A 19,636-nucleotide genomic window follows, 5' to 3' on the forward strand; every position below is an offset into this window, starting at 1 on the left:
GCTTGCAAATATAAGTACATAATGTTAGTACCAATAAAATTTTGATTGGTTAAAACGCGTAAATTTATGATACATAACAAATTTTTATTTAGATCTCCCAACATTTTTAGTGATTTCAAGTGCATTTAAATATGTAGTAATAAGTATGGAATGTGTACAGGAAATAGGGCATTGTAAACTGTAAACAACCTATTAATAGTTAACAATATTGATTTACAATTTTACCACTTGCAAGTCTTCGATATACATATTTTCTGTCTTATGCGTTTTTTTTCATCGGATACACCTAGTTGTTGAAGTTGATGTACGCAAAATTTACCATGGATATAAGATGTAGGTACGTGCTTTGCCTAGTTTTAGGATAAAGTCGTTCAGAACTAGGAACTTTTCTTAGACACATCTCATAAAATCAGAGAAAAATTGATTAGTTCTTTAATAGATGTACAATTGCATTCAAACCTCTTAGTAATGTTAATAATGTAATTAATTTGCTAGTCACGTTTAATCAAATTATCTTCTTATTTAAGTAAATGTGTAAAACTAGCATAACAAAATTAAAAAATCTTTAAATAACTCTTTTTTGAATGTTTCACTCAAGCATTCATCAGATTTTACAGTTGTCAAAGTGGCATATTTACTTTAAAGCCCTTTCAAAAGGCCTAGTGTTCTAAATATAAATTTTCATCTCGCTGTTCATACATTACGGATGTATGAACAGCGAGTTGAAAATTCGAGGGATTTTGCATCATGGATCAAGTTGCTCATATTTCCTCATATTCAAAACCTTTCAGCAAATTACCGCTTATTTTGTACAATTTAAATGTTTCATTATAATACGTGTTATAGTAGCAAAGCATTTGACCGTGTCAAGTACGGAAAGATAAGCACGTTTTACTCAAACATTGGGATCGAGTGAATAAAACAAATAACGGAATATGATCGCCCATGGACCGGCTTATAAATCGATAAATAAAATATAGATTCAGTTTATAACTAAAGCGCTAAAGTAGCCATGTTGTAGAACAGTTCCCGTTGCAAGTCGTGCGAATCCTTATCATGCCATCGGAGCACGATATTCTGCTTAGCATTTTATTCACCAACCAATTTATTACGAGTCAAGTATAAAATTATTGTTTCTGTAATCTTTAACTTGAATATGAATTCTTTATTCTACCTAAACCCATCTCAAAAACCTATCTCAGTCCATTTATGAATATCTGAGATAGAAACCTTCATACAAATATTGATAAAAGTACGCTAATAACCAATCGACGGATTGTATAGCCATCTGTCGATACAAGATATCCATGTTAGGTTGGATCGGTGTATGTGGATAGACTTTGTATGAAAATGACTGTTTTTTTAATAATTAAAAAACTATTTGATACGTTTTAAATATAGACATGTTATTTTAATATTATTTGTACGGTTTTATTTACTTTATTTGGTTTTATATTGATTATCAAATATGAATGTAAATAGCGAAGAGATTGCATTCTATCCGTCGCTAAAAATGGATTGTCTTCGTAGGATTTTATTATTGGTATGCAGATAGGAGTTCGAGCGACTGTCACGGTCTGATCTCAAATAGTTTTCAATCTGAGATTGTGGATTAATTATTGGGCTCGGGCGTAAATGTTTTAAAGAGTTATGCCACTCACGTAAAAGGTTCAAAGTCAAGTCAGGTTCCAAACTTTATTCATATAACTTAAAATAATAACATATACACTATTTTATTCCAATTAGAATAGTCTCCTGCTATACCCTACTAAGTAGTTACTCTGCTGCATTAATGGTAATACACAATGGTACATAATGGTAATACACAATGGTACATAATGGTAATACACTAAATAGTAATACACAATGAGCATGGCCTCCTACTGGCGTGATCGTGCGATCGAAACTCATCAGTGATTTTTTTCTTAAACACTCCCTGGTACGGTGAAGGAAACCCGGCTTTCCTTAGACCTAAAATTCGACGGCGTTTTTAGGCACTAAAGGCTGATCACATACTTCTCCAATTGGAAAGATAAATGATCGCGAAACAGATCCCTGAAGACCAAACTTAAAGGCTGTTGCGCCAGTGTTTTCTTTTAAATCATAATTAATTGGCGACAATATTAAATCGTTAACTTCAAACAAGAATTAATGAATAATACACAGAAAACAAATTCTTTCAAACGGTAACGATGTTCTAATATATAATACTGTTATTTACATTATTGTTTAATGAAAGAAACATATGACGAGATGGTGGGAGTCTCATTTTATCCCATTGGGAGTAGAATTAGGAAGTTAATAAATATGTCATATATAGAAACTTTGTAGAAGATGGGCTGATGTATCACTTAGGACAAATACTTATATATTTTTTAATTAGCTTATAGCTTTCCTCGATACATGAACTATTCAATACGAGAATACGACTGATGTTCAATCCGTTGAGAGCTTTTATTCATCATCTTTGGCAGCACTGCATACAGCTTGCCAAAGGCTTAACTAACATTATGTATAAATCGCTCTATGATCTATGAGCCGGAATATATATTTCATTAATGTTATTATTAAATAACTTTAAGAACACTATCAGACTTTAAATGTCCCTGAATCAAGAACTAACTAACACACAAATATACACCCACACTCTACTCACATTATTTCGGCATATATTATTGTTTAATTTGAAAAAATTAGATTAAATTTTTTTATCATATATTTAGTAATGTTTAGGTAGCTGTAAGGTTTTCTAAATAAATAAAAGAGGAATACGTCATGAATAATATACATATTAACAGTAAACAATGACGCCCTTATGTCGTTCCTATAAAACCAGTCCTGTACAATTAAAGTTTATAATTTATCAGACTTTTTAGAATGTCGTCCTCCCACAAGTGCCACAAGGACAGGTCTTGTCCTTTTATTAGGCGGTACAATTTCTTTATTGTGCTTCACAAACGTCAAAATCTAAAAAAAATGGTACTTATATGAACTGTGGCCTACTGCCAGTTATCTATGGCACTTTAGTTCAATTTGTGTTCAATAATAGCAATATTTTCCAAACAACAACAAGCTACTCTTTGTAAAATGCATTGTGAGTTTGATTAGGCATGTTCTACTCGTTGTATCATGTAAACAGAAACAACTACATGATTTAACAGCGTTATTATGTGTATTAACTCTATCTCTTTCCATAAAACCTTAAACAAAATTTGTCAGAAAGAGACACAGTTAAGTTAAAATAATGTAGATTGATTTAATTGAATACTATTCCAACCACGCAAATAAACAATGTCTCCTTAACTGGCATATGAAGTAGTGTGATCTAATAATATATGCTTGTGTCGCTTTAACTTCTAAGCCGTTTATATAATACTAGCTGTTACCCGCGGCTTCGTCTGCGTAGAACTACTACTTCGTGTAAATTTGTTTGGACTGAATAGGCTCTGAAACTATAATGAAACGATTCTAATGAAGCCGCCCGCGCCCGCCAGCCCCGCCACACCACACCATGCATCGTCACACTCACACATTCATAGTGTATAGGCCGATGGGCCTGATGGACATGTCAGGCAGAAAGTACTCTAAAAGCTGGCTAGGAGTATTTGAATTATGCGATACATAACTGCACCCCGCGTTTTCACCCGCATAATTCCGGGATCGGGATCGGGATAAAAAGTAAAGATGTCCTTTCCCAAGGTTCCATCTATCTCTATACCAAAATTCATCAAAATCGGTTCAGCGGTTTAGGCGTGAAAACGAAACAGACAGACTGTCTATGTCTTTCCCCAAGGTTCCATCTATCTCTATACCAAAATTCATTTAGTAGGCATATACGATACATAACTGCACCCTGCGTTATCTATCACTCCCATAATTACGGGATCGGGATCGGGATAAAAGGTTGCCTTTGTCCTTTTCCAAGGTTCCATCTATCTCTATACCAAAATTCATTTAGTAGGGATATACGATACACAACTGCACTCTGCGTTTCCACCCGTATAATTCCGGGATCGGGATCGGGATCTGGATAAAAAGTACCCTGTCCTTTCCCAAGGTTCCATCTATCTCTATACCAAAATTCATCAAAATCGGTTCAGCGGTTTAGGCGTGAAAAGGTAACAGACAGACAGACAGACAGACAGAGTTACTTTCGCATTTATAATATTAGTAGGGATTAGTGTTATGGGAAAGAGAGAGAGGCTACAACAACTTCAACTAGGAAGGCTTTTATATGAAACTTTTCCATAGGATTTATCGGCCCCAGATGGATTCGCTTTAGGTCTAAAAGAGTTTTTGTTTAGCGAGTATAGCTTAGCCGACGCTCTGAGTAGAAAAGACCTCGGAGGCTGGACGCTCTACTGATGTGAAGCAGGCTCGCTAGTGCGTGTTTTTTAGTGCTTAAGATTATTTCCAAAAAAAAGCCTTTACCAAAAAGCACCTGCAACGGAATCAAAACAAAAAATACTCTGATAAGGATATCCGGTAGACTTTTACAGTCGTTATCAATACCCTTAATTGGATGACAGTTTATTCTTAAATATAATTATGTTAATGTGTCCGCATTTCCTACATAAGTTGTACCTTCATAAAAAATATACTCGAGACCAGATAAATTCTATTGAGAGATAATCAGAAGTCTCTAAATTTTTTTTTGGAATATATTAGATTGCTTAATTTGTCTTAAGGTACATATAAACACGTATAATATAGAAATTTAGTCACGTACTTTGCGTGCGTCTTTTTTATTTCATCATACGTTATTTTTAATATATCCGAAGGGGGTTGAAATCTTTTGCTATATATGCTTAGGGGGCCGTTTAAGAATTATGTAAGCAGATTCACTGTAATTTATCCCCCCTCCTCCTCTTGTCACTAAAAGTAGGCAAAGCTCGCAAAATATTATAAGAATCCTGCTGCAGTACTGCAATGCAACATATAGACTATTTCATTGTGTTTTAAGGAGATTTTTTTTATATTAATAAGAATTGTTTAATAGTTTTGTTACATCTTTTAAAAAAGGAATAGAAATAATTTAAAAATTATTTCTATTCCTCAAAGGCCAGCATCATCGGCAAGCCATCATCAATCTATCAAACCATAATAAAAACATAATCAAATTATTAATTTAGGATATGTATACTATTATTTCATCAGTAATTTTTTTTTAAACAAGTACGTACAAACTGGATCGTAAATGTTTCCATTTTGTGACCCGAGCTAAAAATAAGAGTTTATGAGGATGACGCGGGTCAAAAAAATACACATTTAAAAGATATAAACGTAAAGTGGTTGAATAAAATTAAGTTGACAGATCGTAAAAATATAGAATAGATCCGACTACAATAAAAGTTTACGATTTCTTGTGTATTTACGACTTCTAACTCAAAAATCATTATAGTACTTAAATTCAGCTCAGTTTATTTTATTGCTAATGATATTTTACACGTCTACGTAATATTTGCTGAAGATATGTTCGATTAGAACTTTTATATTAGATTAATTTTATCTAACTATTCAAGATTTATCTAGAAAACAATTGCTAGTGAAACTCATGCTCGCGATATACTTACATATATGTATTGCAGCGCAAGTTAGATAAAAAGGCAAAACTAGAAAAATATTTAAATCATAATATAAAAAGGTAACAAGTGTATGGAAATATGCGATCATGTCGTACCTTAAACAAATTTAATTATTATAACTCTGGGCAAAAAGATTTAGCTTACATAGGGGAAATTGATATCCCAGTCGCGGAATAGCTTTTTCAAAATTTTACGTGCATCTCTGATACATAGTCCTACATCTAGCAGTAGGACTTTTCACATTATGATTTTTTAAATGCACACTTGACAGTGTAATCGCGCGAACGATCGTAGAAAAATAGTCTGCCACCAGCGTAGTGTAGTCTAGTAGTGCGTTTTCTATGAAGATCTCTTTTTATATTGCTTATAAAAAATGAGGGATAGTGGTAGAAGAGTTGAATTAACGATTTTATATTTTTTATAAAAAAGTATAAATAGAAAATATGGTGTGCCACCCTTATCACTTAGGGGTATAAACAAATATTTTTTCTTTAGTTTTTATTTATTTTATTTATGCGAGTAGTTGCATGTTATTTTTAGTATCTTTTTATTAATTATTTATGCATTTCATGTAATTTACCCTCTGTAGGTTAGGTCTTTTTTTATTGTTCCCTGGGTTTGGGGTTGCCTGGAAGAAATCGCTTGTTAGTGACAAGCCAGCCCGGTGCTGCAATTACTTATGTAACCGACTTACTTTTTGTTTTTTATATGTATAATTGCCAATTATGCCAATGATTCAAAATAAATAAAAAAACATTATATAAAGCGCTCCAGCCATTTAGTAACAAATTGCATGGATAATTTTATTTCTCTTAAAGGAAAATAGCGCATGATGGATATTTGAATAGGTTTAAAGTATATATTAAGTTCTTTGTCCATTAATGAAAAGGTATTCATTAAAATAGCAATTAATCTACATATTCTTTTCATTATGCTGAAACAACACGATTTTGCTGCTTTTTACGTTGCTCCAGTTTCAAGCACCTTGAGCTTAAGGCTATGACCCATATTCATGGTTTCGCGAACTTCTATAAAACATCCGCACTTTCGGTGACGTCATAGACTGCTGTAAAAATATCTTACCACACTTCAAAATGTATTACTGGCAATTTATTGTTTTCAACGACGTCAATGCCCTTATTCCAAATTTGAATTCGATTCATTCATGATAGAATTATGGCGATTTCTTCGAAATTCAAAATTAGAACGTGCGTACTGTGCTACATTTATTTTTTGTGCATTCTGTATGAAAAGCCATAGAATAGATACAAATTATGGACAACTAGCATCTTTACAATAAGTATTCAGCACCACCCTGTAATAAATCATTTCAATACTTGACACTATGGCCGGGCCCGATTACTTTATGACCCAAAACTGCCGCAAATTTACGAGTTACCTTTCTAAGATCATCAACGGGTATTAGTCACGAGCGAGTGATTTCGATCGATCGTTTATTCAATTTATTTATGAGTGTAAGGAATCGTTCGGGCGGAATTATGATTATCGTCTTATAATTCGATTATTATCTTTTTGATATATATTCTCACGAAAGGGATACTTCAAACTTGGGACTTGTTAAAATTGTAAGTAAACTTACTGAACAATATTTAACAAGCCTCGATATTTGCAAGAGCTTTTTGAACTTTTCGTTATATGGTTTATATATTGTTTCTATACATTATTGTTATCTAAGCGATTATTTAATTATTTTGTGAAACGAGCAATAAATTCTCCGTTATATTTCATAGTTTTATTCCAATGTAGGGACGAAAATTGTCACGCTATTTGAACTTGCAATCACCTGCCTGAGTGGAAAATAACGATCGATCAATGTTAAACAGGATATTGCAGCTTTTAGATTGGTCATTTGAATATAAATTATAAACACACTTTGCTCAATATGGAAAGGCCACAAATGTCATACAATACAAAGATTTTTTTTCATATTATAAGTCCAAGAGAGCGACTATACTACAATCTAGCATATATAATAATTAGACGGTTCAAGTAATACATAAGCTCTGTAGGGCGGAGGGGGTTGATTTTCTTATTTGGTGATTTAATTATTATTTGTTTTACATATATACCCACACATTATCTATGCTTGAATACGAAATACATTTTCAAAAATTTCTACAAAAAATTATCACGTTTATCTATTATAATTTTTGATAGCTTACTCCTGATGACAAGAGAAAGAGGGGGATATATTGCAGTAATTCTGCTTACTACTTAATACTTGAACAAGCCCCTGAAGATTTTTTTCATAGTATTAAATAATAAGGGAGTTAATTAACACTTAGCGCTAAGTGTTTGAATATCACCCTTGTTATGTAGGTGTTGGCGACTCATAAATAGAAATATAAATATATTATAAGTTAGGTTTGATAATTGTAACTCTATAAATAGAAATTAAGTGCGAGTGTTAAGAGTTATAAGTTAGACAGAATAATATGTACAAAATGTGAGTGAAAAATATTGTAAAGTTATGAATGTAAATTTATTAAATAAATAAATAGAATACTTCGCCGAATAAAAGGGTCACAGCTCTCGACGCGGTATACCGGCGCAAATGTATATAAGCGTAGCTCTCGTCGCGGTATACTCGTGGAGTACTTAAGCTCGGCGCGAGCGAGTCTCGCGCAGTCGCGGTTCAGACTTGACACGGTGCACACGCGCAGTCTCGGTTCAGACTTGACACGGTGCAGACGGGCAGTCGCGGTTCAGACTTGACACGGTGCAGACGCGCAGTCGCGGTTCAGACTTGATACGGTGCAGACGCGCAGTCTCGGTTCAGACTTGACACGGTGCAGACGCGCGTAGAGACTCGGGCTCTTTCCTCTATCCCGTGACAACGAGCTGTGATCCAAGAATAATCGGCGAAGCAAGAAACAAGAACAAGCCGCAGTTTCATTTCAAGACAACATCTACAATTACGCACTAGCAGGGGTGCGTGGGTCGAGGCGGTACCAGCGTTACGTCGAGCCGTCTTGACAAACGAGTACGTAGTCAAACCCCACCGGTATACAAAGCCGCACCGAGGTTACTTAGGTTACCGCACGGGTGTTATCAAACGAACACGATTAAACGTACTATACCGTGCGGGCCTGAGTATATCTGCGAGTGTCGACGGTGGTGATTGGCACGCAATTCAATAGTGGTCCTTCGAGCCGGATCCTGCAACAATAGTGGAGTGAATCAAGAAGTGAACATTGCGAGAAGAAAATGCCAATCACAAGATCACAGAATGGGATGCAGCGAGGGGAATCGACGTTGACTGTTACCTCCGCCACTAGGTCCGAAGTTCGGACCACAGGCGAAGAGAAAACGATCGAGCAGTCCACGTCGACGAGCGCAGCCAGCCACTCAGAGCAAGCATTGACTCTGACACCAGCGGGTTATACCCGGCGGGCCGCATCGAGAACCGTATCAAAAGCCAGCTCAAGAAGACTAGCCGAGGCCAGAGAAGAGTTGGCTCGCTGCGAACTGCGGGAAGCGCAGGCAGCAGCACGCCTGGCCAGATTACGATTAGAAGCAGAAACGGAAGAGGAAGACTCCGTTATAGAAGACGTCAACGATGACCATGAAGAAAAGGTAGCCAACTGGATGAGCTCATCGGAACAAAAGCCAGAAGAAATAGAAACAAAGAGCGACATTCGAGCAATAGCCGACGCAATAAAGGAAGTCATGACGAACCATGTAATGCCGCAACCGAAATACATTCAAGAGCTGCCAATATTTGAAGGGGACAGCTCCGAATGGACGGCGTTCCGGGTAGTATACGAAAATACATCTCCCATGTTCTCGGACATTCAGAACATGGCGCGGCTACGCAAAGCGATAAAAGGCACGGCGAGAGAGAGTATTAAGAGCCTCTTGTACTCAGAAGCGAAGCCAGAAGAAGTTATTAACGCTTTACGCCGAAGATTTGGTAGACCCGACGTATTGGTGTTAGCCAAACTTGAGAAATTAAAAGCGCTTCACAGAACGACAGAAAATCCCAGCGACATATGCGTTTTCGCAAGCCAAATAAACAACAGTGTGGCCGCCATAAAAGGATTGAAGAAACCGCAATACCTGTACTCGCCGGAAATCATGAAAATTATCATAGAAAAGATGCCCGCGATTCTGAGGTTCAGATGGTACGACTACACGGCTGCGAGGGGAGAGGAATCGTTCTCAGATATTCAAACAATAAGCAACTTCCTGAATTTAGAAGCGGATAAATGCGGCGCATTCGCGGTACTTGAAGACAGCAAAAGTGTACGACCGAGCGCAACGATAAAAAGACCGGTGAAGCAGGCTACTTTTAATATTGCTGAAAAGAGAAGACCAGAAGAAATCGAGTGCCCAGTTTGTGAAGGCAACCATAAGCTCAAAGACTGCCAAGGATTTCTGAATGCAGCAGTCAACGATAGATGGGAAACGGTTAAGAGGCTTAAGGTTTGCTTCAAGTGCCTCGTTGGAAAGCATCGGAAAGAAAAATGCCGAAGACCACCGTGCAAGCTGTGTCGAAGATGGCATCACAGCTTATTACATGTGACATCGGAGAGCGAACAATGTCATGAAGAGGCAGTGACCAAGACAGCGACGGTCCATACAATTAGTACTCCGAAAGCTATTTTAAAGATGCTTAAGGTGGAGATCTACGGACCGACTGGGAGCAAACAAGTACTGGCGCTGCTAGATGAAGGCTCAACGGTGACACTGCTCGATGAAAATGTGGCTGCAAGCATCGGTATTAAGGGTCCTTGCGAAACCTTAAACATAGAAACTATCGGCGGCGGGCAAATGAAAAGTCACGACTCAATGATTGTAGACATCAAAGTGAAAGGGATAAGACAATGCGAGAAGAGCACACTTAAGCGGGCAAGGACTATCAAAGAGCTGAAATTAGCCCCACAACTCATCGATAAAACCCGACTTAAGAAGTGTCATCACTTGCGGGGTTTACTGCAAGACGTGTGCTACGAAGCTGAGGCACCGAAGCTGCTCATTGGCCAAGACAATTGGGAACATATTGTCTCATTACAAATACGACGTGGAAAGCCAGGGCAGCCGGTGGCATCAAGAACTAAGTTAGGATGGGTTATCCATGGCTACGATAGCAACGGCGTGTCTCCGATGAATTATGTGAACACATGTGCACACGCAAGCGTCGTCGAAGACATTATAAATCAGCCTCATAACATGAGAGAACATGTTAATATTGAGTCTTTGTGGGTTCAGCCGAAGAAGCCTTCAACCGATATAGAACAGCAAGCACTAGAAATATTGGAAAGAAATAGTCAACAATTGGAAGATGACAGATCCGAGGTCGAACTATTGTGGAAAAAGAAAGACGTACAACTTCCCAACAATTTCTCAGCGGCCTTCAACAGATTTCAAGGAATAGAAAAATATCTGCGTGAGGACGATAAGTTTAAAAATGAATATAGCACGCAAATAGATCTGTTGAAAAGCAACTACGCTGAAGAAGTAACAGCCGACTGCGCATCGAACAAAAAGTGGTACCTGCCTCACTTTCCAGTGAAGAAAAAGCTAAGAATTGTGTTCGACGGTGTAGCCAATCACAACAGAGTGAGCCTCAACGACATTCTGCTGTCCGGACCGGACTTCAGGACCGGTCTACAGTCAATATTAGAAGTGTTACTGCGAGTACGTCAAGGACTCGTATCGATAGCGGCCGATAAAAAAGAAATGTTTCTGCAAGTGAAAATATGTGAAGAAGACAGAAACAGTCTTAGGTTCCTTTGGCGAAAAGATAAGAAAGCGCTAGTGAAGGATAACAGAATGTTATCAGTGAATTTAGGAGCTGCGTCACCTTGTGCCACGATTTATATAAAAAACAAGAACGCAAAAGCCTTCTTACATAAATATCCCGAAGCTGCGCAAGCAATAGAGCGGAATCGCTTTATGGATGACTATTTGCAAAGTTTTCACTGTGTCAACGATTACCAACGAGTTATACAGCCAGTGAACTTGATCCACATGAAAGCGCACCTTGAGTTACGAGGATGGACGTCGAACAAAAGAGTGATCGTTAAAGACGACACCGAAGCTCGGAAAAGCTACTTAGAGCATATCGGTAGAATAAAAGACAATCGGCTGCCGCGATGTATGTCACTATTCTGCACTGAGGGGGAGCTGCATACTGTCGCAGACGCGAGTGAGACAATGTATGCAGCCGCAACTGGAGGTAATGGAAAATACTTAGTAAACCTCGTTGGTGCCAAGTCGATAGCAAAGTCTCGGAAATCAATATCTACGCCGAGACTTGAACTGCAGGCAACCTTGTTGGGGACAGAACACATAGACAATTCTAGACCAATCACGAACCTAGCTGACAATTCGAAAAAGGAGACGCTAAAACCAAACTACATTCACATTGGACGATCCAGTGGAGCTGCGCGCATACTACATTTTCCTGATGCAAAGCTGGTGGGCAGAAAAGATTTGAAGTCCGGCCAACGACTCTCTGATCACTTTCGGAAGAGATCGCTACGGGAGTACTTGCCCAAACTACTGCCCAGGAAAACGAATAAACTACAGAAAGGCGAGCAGCTGCAACCAGGCGACGTGGTTTTTTATCGTAAAACGCACGCTACCACGATGCACTTGGTCGAGGGGAATCATCGAAACTACATACCCCGGGACCGACGGAATAACCAGAATCGTGGACGTCGCAACCACAGGGGGAGTGTAACGAAGACCATCGTCAAGGATCCTGATCTTGGTGCCTGCGGAGTCGCCGTGCAGAAACGACGGTGCTGCGCACGAGGGGGAGAATGTTGGCGACTCATAAATAGAAATATAAATATATTATAAGTTAGGTTTGATAATTGTAACTCTATAAATAGAAATTAAGTGCGAGTGTTAAGAGTTATAAGTTAGACAGAATAATATGTACAAAATGTGAGTGAAAAATATTGTAAAGTTATGAATGTAAATTTATTAAATAAATAAATAGAATACTTCGCCGAATAAAAGGGTCACAGCTCTCGACGCGGTATACCGGCGCAAATGTATATAAGCGTAGCTCTCGTCGCGGTATACTCGTGGAGTACTTAAGCTCGGCGCGAGCGAGTCTCGCGCAGTCGCGGTTCAGACTTGACACGGTGCACACGCGCAGTCTCGGTTCAGACTTGACACGGTGCAGACGGGCAGTCGCGGTTCAGACTTGACACGGTGCAGACGCGCAGTCGCGGTTCAGACTTGATACGGTGCAGACGCGCAGTCTCGGTTCAGACTTGACACGGTGCAGACGCGCGTAGAGACTCGGGCTCTTTCCTCTATCCCGTGACAACGAGCTGTGATCCAAGAATAATCGGCGAAGCAAGAAACAAGAACAAGCCGCAGTTTCATTTCAAGACAACATCTACAATTACGCACTAGCAGGGGTGCGTGGGTCGAGGCGGTACCAGCGTTACGTCGAGCCGTCTTGACAAACGAGTACGTAGTCAAACCCCACCGGTATACAAAGCCGCACCGAGGTTACTTAGGTTACCGCACGGGTGTTATCAAACGAACACGATTAAACGTACTATACCGTGCGGGCCTGAGTATATCTGCGAGTGTCGTGGTGGGTGATTGGCTAACGCAAACAATAGTAGGTATTTCAAATATTTCATATTAAATAAATTAATATAAGCGCGCCTTACTATTAAAGATAAAACATACGTAATGATAAAATTAAATGTTTGATTCTCGCATTACTTATTTACATTTCATTATCGACATTGTACTATTACAACCTTTCATGTCCAAGGTGGAAACTTAATAGGTCTAAGGGATGCTGATTTCCTTACGAATTTTTCCTTGAACGTGCGAGTGTTAAATGTGCACATAGGCAGATATTCTATTGGTGCACAGCCGAGGTTCGAACCCACGACCTTACGAAGGATGAGAGAACTAATACCCGCCAATAAATTCACTAAAACATGACTTAGCCGAAAGGTACGCTTATGAATAGAACCGTTAATTTTTAAATTTGGAGCGAGTGCACTTCCTAACTTTATGTGTAAGCTTGGGAGCTTCCAAAATGTTAACAGATTGTAATATAACTTGTATAAGACGATAGCAACTTTCCGAGGCTGAACTTTGCACGTTAATATACGAAACTACTAATGTCCTCGGAAGTTTGCTTTGGCAGAATACGATAGGGCGTGATAAGTTATTATGATATTTATTTCTGAGAATATGACTTTCTACCTAATCAGACTGGCCACCTAAATTAACATATTCACACACAAACATTGATAGATAAAAATACATATATACAAATGGGATAGGCTCGGGAGTCATACAGGACATAAAAGCGCAGGAAAGATGGTAGCTTGCATGCCCGTTAATAACGGGTTGTTCTAACACCGCTTATGACAGTAAAGCTAACATTTCCTTGGGAAAACATATTGACGACGGTTATGTATTTTGTGATTCGTGAGGCAGCTACAAAAATAGTTCAGATAAATTACGCTAAAGGCGCCTTTAGTAAAATTTAATATCGAATCAACAGCATAAAACACTTTTGTAAAATCTTTAGTAACGCGCCACGCATCAGTAGCTATAATACCTTTTTTAGTTATCTAATCTAAAGTCCTCGAGTACCAAATGGTGCATAACTTATTGAAATAATCAACTAAATTAATATTTAAAAAAAATTTAAGGGCAATGACTGAAGGACTGAATGATTAACACTTTAAATTCTCTAACAGACTACTTATTACCTAACCTACATAGTAATAAGAAAAAATATTACAAATTAATTAAAATAAAATTCAAAAAGTTTGATAACTGAGGTAGAGTACTTTTAACGCTATTCGCTCTGTATTGCGATACTTAGTCGTTGAACGAGGAAAACACCAGCTCAAAGGTCACCGGTACGATCTACATTCTACATTAAAACAATAAAGAGAAAATATTAATATTTGTTTTTCAGTTGTATCAGTCTTTTATTAGTTGCACGTGACATTTAGTCAATTGGTTCATCGATAGTCAACTGTTTTTTTACTGTCTATGAAAATCAATTTCAAGACTACTATACCGGTCTGATAGAATAAAAATAAGTCTTATCGCAAAATTAATCTTTAAAAATCAATAGCGATAAACTCACACAGAGCTTTTGCAGTGTCGCTCTCGGTCAATGGTCCCAAAATAGACACACATAGACACAAAGTCCCACATCTTCGATATGTATGAAATGTACTTATAAATCTCATTACGAAATAAAATACTGTTATAGAAAATGACCACTTAGCTGCCTATATAGTCTGTTCATCAAACATACATACAATATTTGAAATTAAACTACACTACTTCATTTACTTGGATATTGGAACACAATCGATCAATATATAAGCGCTTATAACAGAATTATCATATGCATTAGATTGTAGAGGGTCCACACCCTCAATGGACGACACAATGACACGTGTTGTAAGACCCTCTTTCATAAACTTAATAAAGCCTTTATTCTATGATATATAAAACCCTAAGGAAAATTAATATGGCGAAGACGATACTATTCATTCATACTGTTGAAACTGAAGAAATTGTTATAAAAAGATGACCAGGACAATAAATCAAAGATACTATATCTCATATGAATAGAGTTATGTGACGGAGGGAATACAGTTTGGTCACGTTCGCTGCGCCCACTTTACCTGCGAAATTTATCCGATTAATCTTATTAGTATTAGTTATATCGGCTGAATTTGGTCGCATTTGGTCTAACAAAGGTCTTCAAACTTTCTGGTCTAATAGTACAGTTTTCAAATAAAACATCTATTTAAATAGGTTCTGCGTATATTCATGGTTCGTATATAAAAATTGTATTCAATTTCCCTCTTGTTTTATTCTTGTTTATTTTCAGTTCGTACCTCAAAAAATCTGTTTTTCACAGCCAATGGACTTTTTGTTTCATGCTCGAGGACCGCCCAGAGGGTTTAATAAAAATCAATATCGAGTGGAACCAATCGGCGTGTGATGGAACCATTGACGCGCCTGCAGTGTACAGGTGATTAAATACTGTACACTAGAGAAAATATAAAAATATTGTTTAAAGATGTCTAGACTGAAAACATGTTTATTATCAATCGCTATTCGTAGTTGTCATTAAAACAAATGTACATATAGGTTTTTTGGAGAACATATTTTTTTATAGAACAGGGCAAGAGGCTCACCTGATGTTAAGTGATACCACCGCCCATGGAGACTCTCAATGCCAGAGGGCTCGCGAGTGCGTTGCCGGCCTTTTAAGAATTGGCACGCTCTTTAAAAGGGATTGTCTTAGTATTACACCATAACGTTTCTTTAGAAGCCTTTGCTACGGTTAACATTATGTAAAATGTAGACAAGTTAATAGAAAAGTTTAAAAAGCCTAACTAACAAATCGTCGCCTCAAACGTCCAATTCGTCATCAGATTTCTACTACTGTTTATAATATTGATTAGGTTAAGAATTCTGTAATTTGCGCATAAGAATCAGACAATAATGCTACTTATAGGATTGAAGACATGACATGAGAACAACTGAGTTCTAACGTAAAACTGTGGTTTAGGATAACAATCTTATTATAACGAGTATAATAGAAATAGAACTACCTCATTTCACTTATAGCCTATTCAGACCGTTATAACACTTTCTGTCCTGTCGTTTCGCCCGCAATCGGCAGTTACGGTCCACCCTCATAATAGTAATACTTCGTGATAGTGTGCTGACACGCAATTCTTATCTATTATGATCTAATTCAAATTTACATAATTAAGTTATGACGTTCGAAATAATATTTTGAGCTTTTATATTCAGAACTCCCTATGGATTCTCTTTCACTTTGGTTATCGGTAAGTTCCATATTTGATTTGTGTGCCTCTTTGTGGTGGTGAACAGATAGAAAATCTGAATTTCACCTTGGTATTGAGGAATTATAAATGTTTGTTTAAGCTACAAATACTCCGACTATGGACGGATCACAACCGTATTAACCACAAGGGTAAGACACTCTAACAGTTTTATTTGTTGGTCTATAATTGAAAAATACGGGAAAATAGGGTATGTATAAATGTCTAAGAAGCCTCATTATCGAAGTAAAATTGATACTTACACGAAACCGCATTTATTATATTATACCCTGTTTATCAGATAAAGAATTGTGCAAATTTTGTCTTTGAACTAATAAAAAGCACATAATACGTTCAGGAAAACGATATAACGTATTAAGAAATAAGTCTTACGAAATCCAACCCGGATTCAAATTTCCAGAAAATATCAATATCCGAACGAAAACATCGTCTTGATCTGTCAACTAGAACAAACTTTTTATCGGAATGGCTTAGGCGCGAATGGTTGAAAGGAACGAAAATAAACCAAAGAAAACATCCATTCAAAACCACAGCAAACAAACGAAAACGCAATCGACGGCCGAACAATGATTCTAATCCGTAAAAATGATGAGCTAGTCAATTTTACATTAGATATGCGTGACAACCTCAACACAAAGTCCACAATTCACTACAAAACGGTTCAAGGTAGGGAGCCAATTAAAATGTATTTAAAATATAATCTCTAGTGCAAAGACGTTACGTTAAGTATACTTTATTTGTATCATACAATTATTTTCTTTATGTTAATGCAGACTTTAAGTTACGGTCGCACTTGGCAAGGGTTGTCGCGTCATAAAAATGCCCTTTCTCCCCTTTGACAGTCAAAGGCATTAACAATGAGTTCATAATTCTAAGAAATTAAAAAAATATAATCCGCTATATTTAGAACAGGGACAAGGGACCCACAAGTAAATATCGCCAAAAAATATAAAGGATTTGTGTTGTTGCTGTGGGTTAATTAATATTGATGTAGGTTTGGTTTTTAGAGGGAATATTTGTGGTTCGTATATATTTTTCCGAGGGGCATAATATAAAGAGAATTGTTTTAAATAGAGTACATAAAGTACTGTTACAAATATAATAAACACAATACATTTAACTTAATTTACAATATCCATTTCAAAGAATCGGAGTGATTTTTATGAAATTGATATCGTTGCATAAGAAAATACAAAAAACATATTCAATATTATTGTAAGGGGTTCGGAAACATTAAGAATTCGGAAGGAATTATTGAGTAGGGTCCGCGACCCTTGGATATTTTATTTCTGTATTTGCTAGGGAACAGCATAAAGTTACAACTCCGAGCTATCATTGGCGAAATTGCGAAGGGTGGTCCCGAAGACGAGAGGGAGACTTGGAGACATTTTTTATTACCTTAGTACATAATATTTTCATAACACTTCTCTCTCGAACTAATCCCTTAGGACATTTAAAGTCTCTACCGATGTTTCTAGATCTTTTAACTATTTTGGACAACAATAAGTAATCTTGCCCTATGGGCACGTCCATTGTTATTCAATGCAATTGAATTCATGCGTACCAAAACTAAGGTACTGTAAACATTACGCAACGTCTAGCCCCTCAAAATTTAAACTGTATCAAGCTAACATTCCTGACACTCGAACAAAAGGGCATGAGCCAAAGACGTCCATCACGAAAACGTTCCAACAAAAGATGTCGACAAATACATTTGACAAACGAACTCTGACAGATGTTACTTGAGCCGTTGTATTTTGTAAAACTGGAATCTTTGTGCTAAGCTTCCGTATTGCAAAACCAGTATAACGAAGAAGAGGAAGCTCAATCAAGTTCATGTGAAATGTTAGATGTGGGAAAATACGAACAGAATTTGACAATAAGCTGGATTTTTGTAAACCTCACATATATCTTAGGTAAAGCATACACATGATTGCAATTAATTTTAAACAAATCGTTTGTTAACTTTTTTGCTACCCATTGTTGTAACTTGATTTTACCATTTTTGTCTATCATGACGAGTTAAATACATTTCTAAAATACTTCACCGCAATATATTATAATGCAACAATTTAAATTCTAATTATTACAACCATATTAGTTTTCTGATTGTGGCGTCGGTGTATTGTGTAAAACCAGAAAACCAAAAAGCCAGACAAAATTACTTTATTAATTTTTTTTTATAGAACAGGGGGCAAACGGGCAGGAGGGTCTTTTGACGAAACAACCAAAATAATGTGAAATAGATCAATACAATTAAAAAAACATTACGTAAAACAATTAAGTATTATTATACACAGGTGATTAGAATTTACTAACCAAATTGATTAGTGTTTACTAACCCATACTATTAGTATCATACGTTAATAGATAAACATTTATGAATACGTAATAAAAATTACAAGAAATTATGACGGTACAAATTAAACACCCATACAGATCAATTAAATTGAAACATAAAAATATTGAACGGAAAATAACTGAGGCATAAAATAAAACAAGCGCAAAATTAAACTAATATAATCCAAATTACGGTAAGAAGATTGTTGTGATTAACAATATACATATATTTTTATTAAGTAATGTTAGTAATTAAATTGTAAAAGCGAGATAGCCCTAAATTTAAGTACAATACAATATATATTTGAGGTTTATAGTACACTTAAAAAGGGGTTTCGTTTATAATAGCGTAATAATCCCTTTACAAATGTCATAGACTGAAATATGAATTATGCTTGTGGTACATATAAGCTGATTGAAAGATAAACATTCTTGGCTTTTTCAGTATTGTTATTCTATTGTATAATCTAGGCAAGGAGTATATTTTTTTGGATGTATAATGCACAGGCTGGTAATAGGCCTCGAAGTCTAATAGATAAATCTATGTGATATGAAATATTAATGATTTAATTATTTATGTTATTTAATACGAGTATAAATCATGAGCAATTCATAAGTATATTTTCCTACTGTAAACTTCACAAAAAAGTACTACTTAGATAACAATCGAGCCTTTACAATAGTTATGGCTACTAAGTATGTAGACTTAATTTTCTCCAATACTAATAAATAGTCTTAGTGTTCTATAATGTTTACTATGTTTGTGTGTCCCAGATACCGCACTTGTACCTATTCTAGGTTTATTAACTCAAAATGAATGATGAAACGTCACGAAAGTATGCAGCGTTT

At 36.6% G+C, this 19,636-nt stretch overlaps 1 protein-coding gene across 1 annotated transcript in view; it reads right to left on the minus strand.

Moving 5' to 3' along the window:
* Positions 1-19,636, minus strand: part of LOC110998844 (centaurin-gamma-1A) — a 126,825-nt gene that overhangs the window by 29,039 nt on the left and 78,150 nt on the right. The gene's annotated exons all lie outside the window — the stretch shown is intronic.

The sequence above is a fragment of the Pieris rapae genome, chromosome 2 (genome assembly GCF_905147795.1).
Source record: "Pieris rapae chromosome 2, ilPieRapa1.1, whole genome shotgun sequence".
Taxonomy (NCBI): Eukaryota; Metazoa; Arthropoda; class Insecta; order Lepidoptera; family Pieridae; genus Pieris; species Pieris rapae.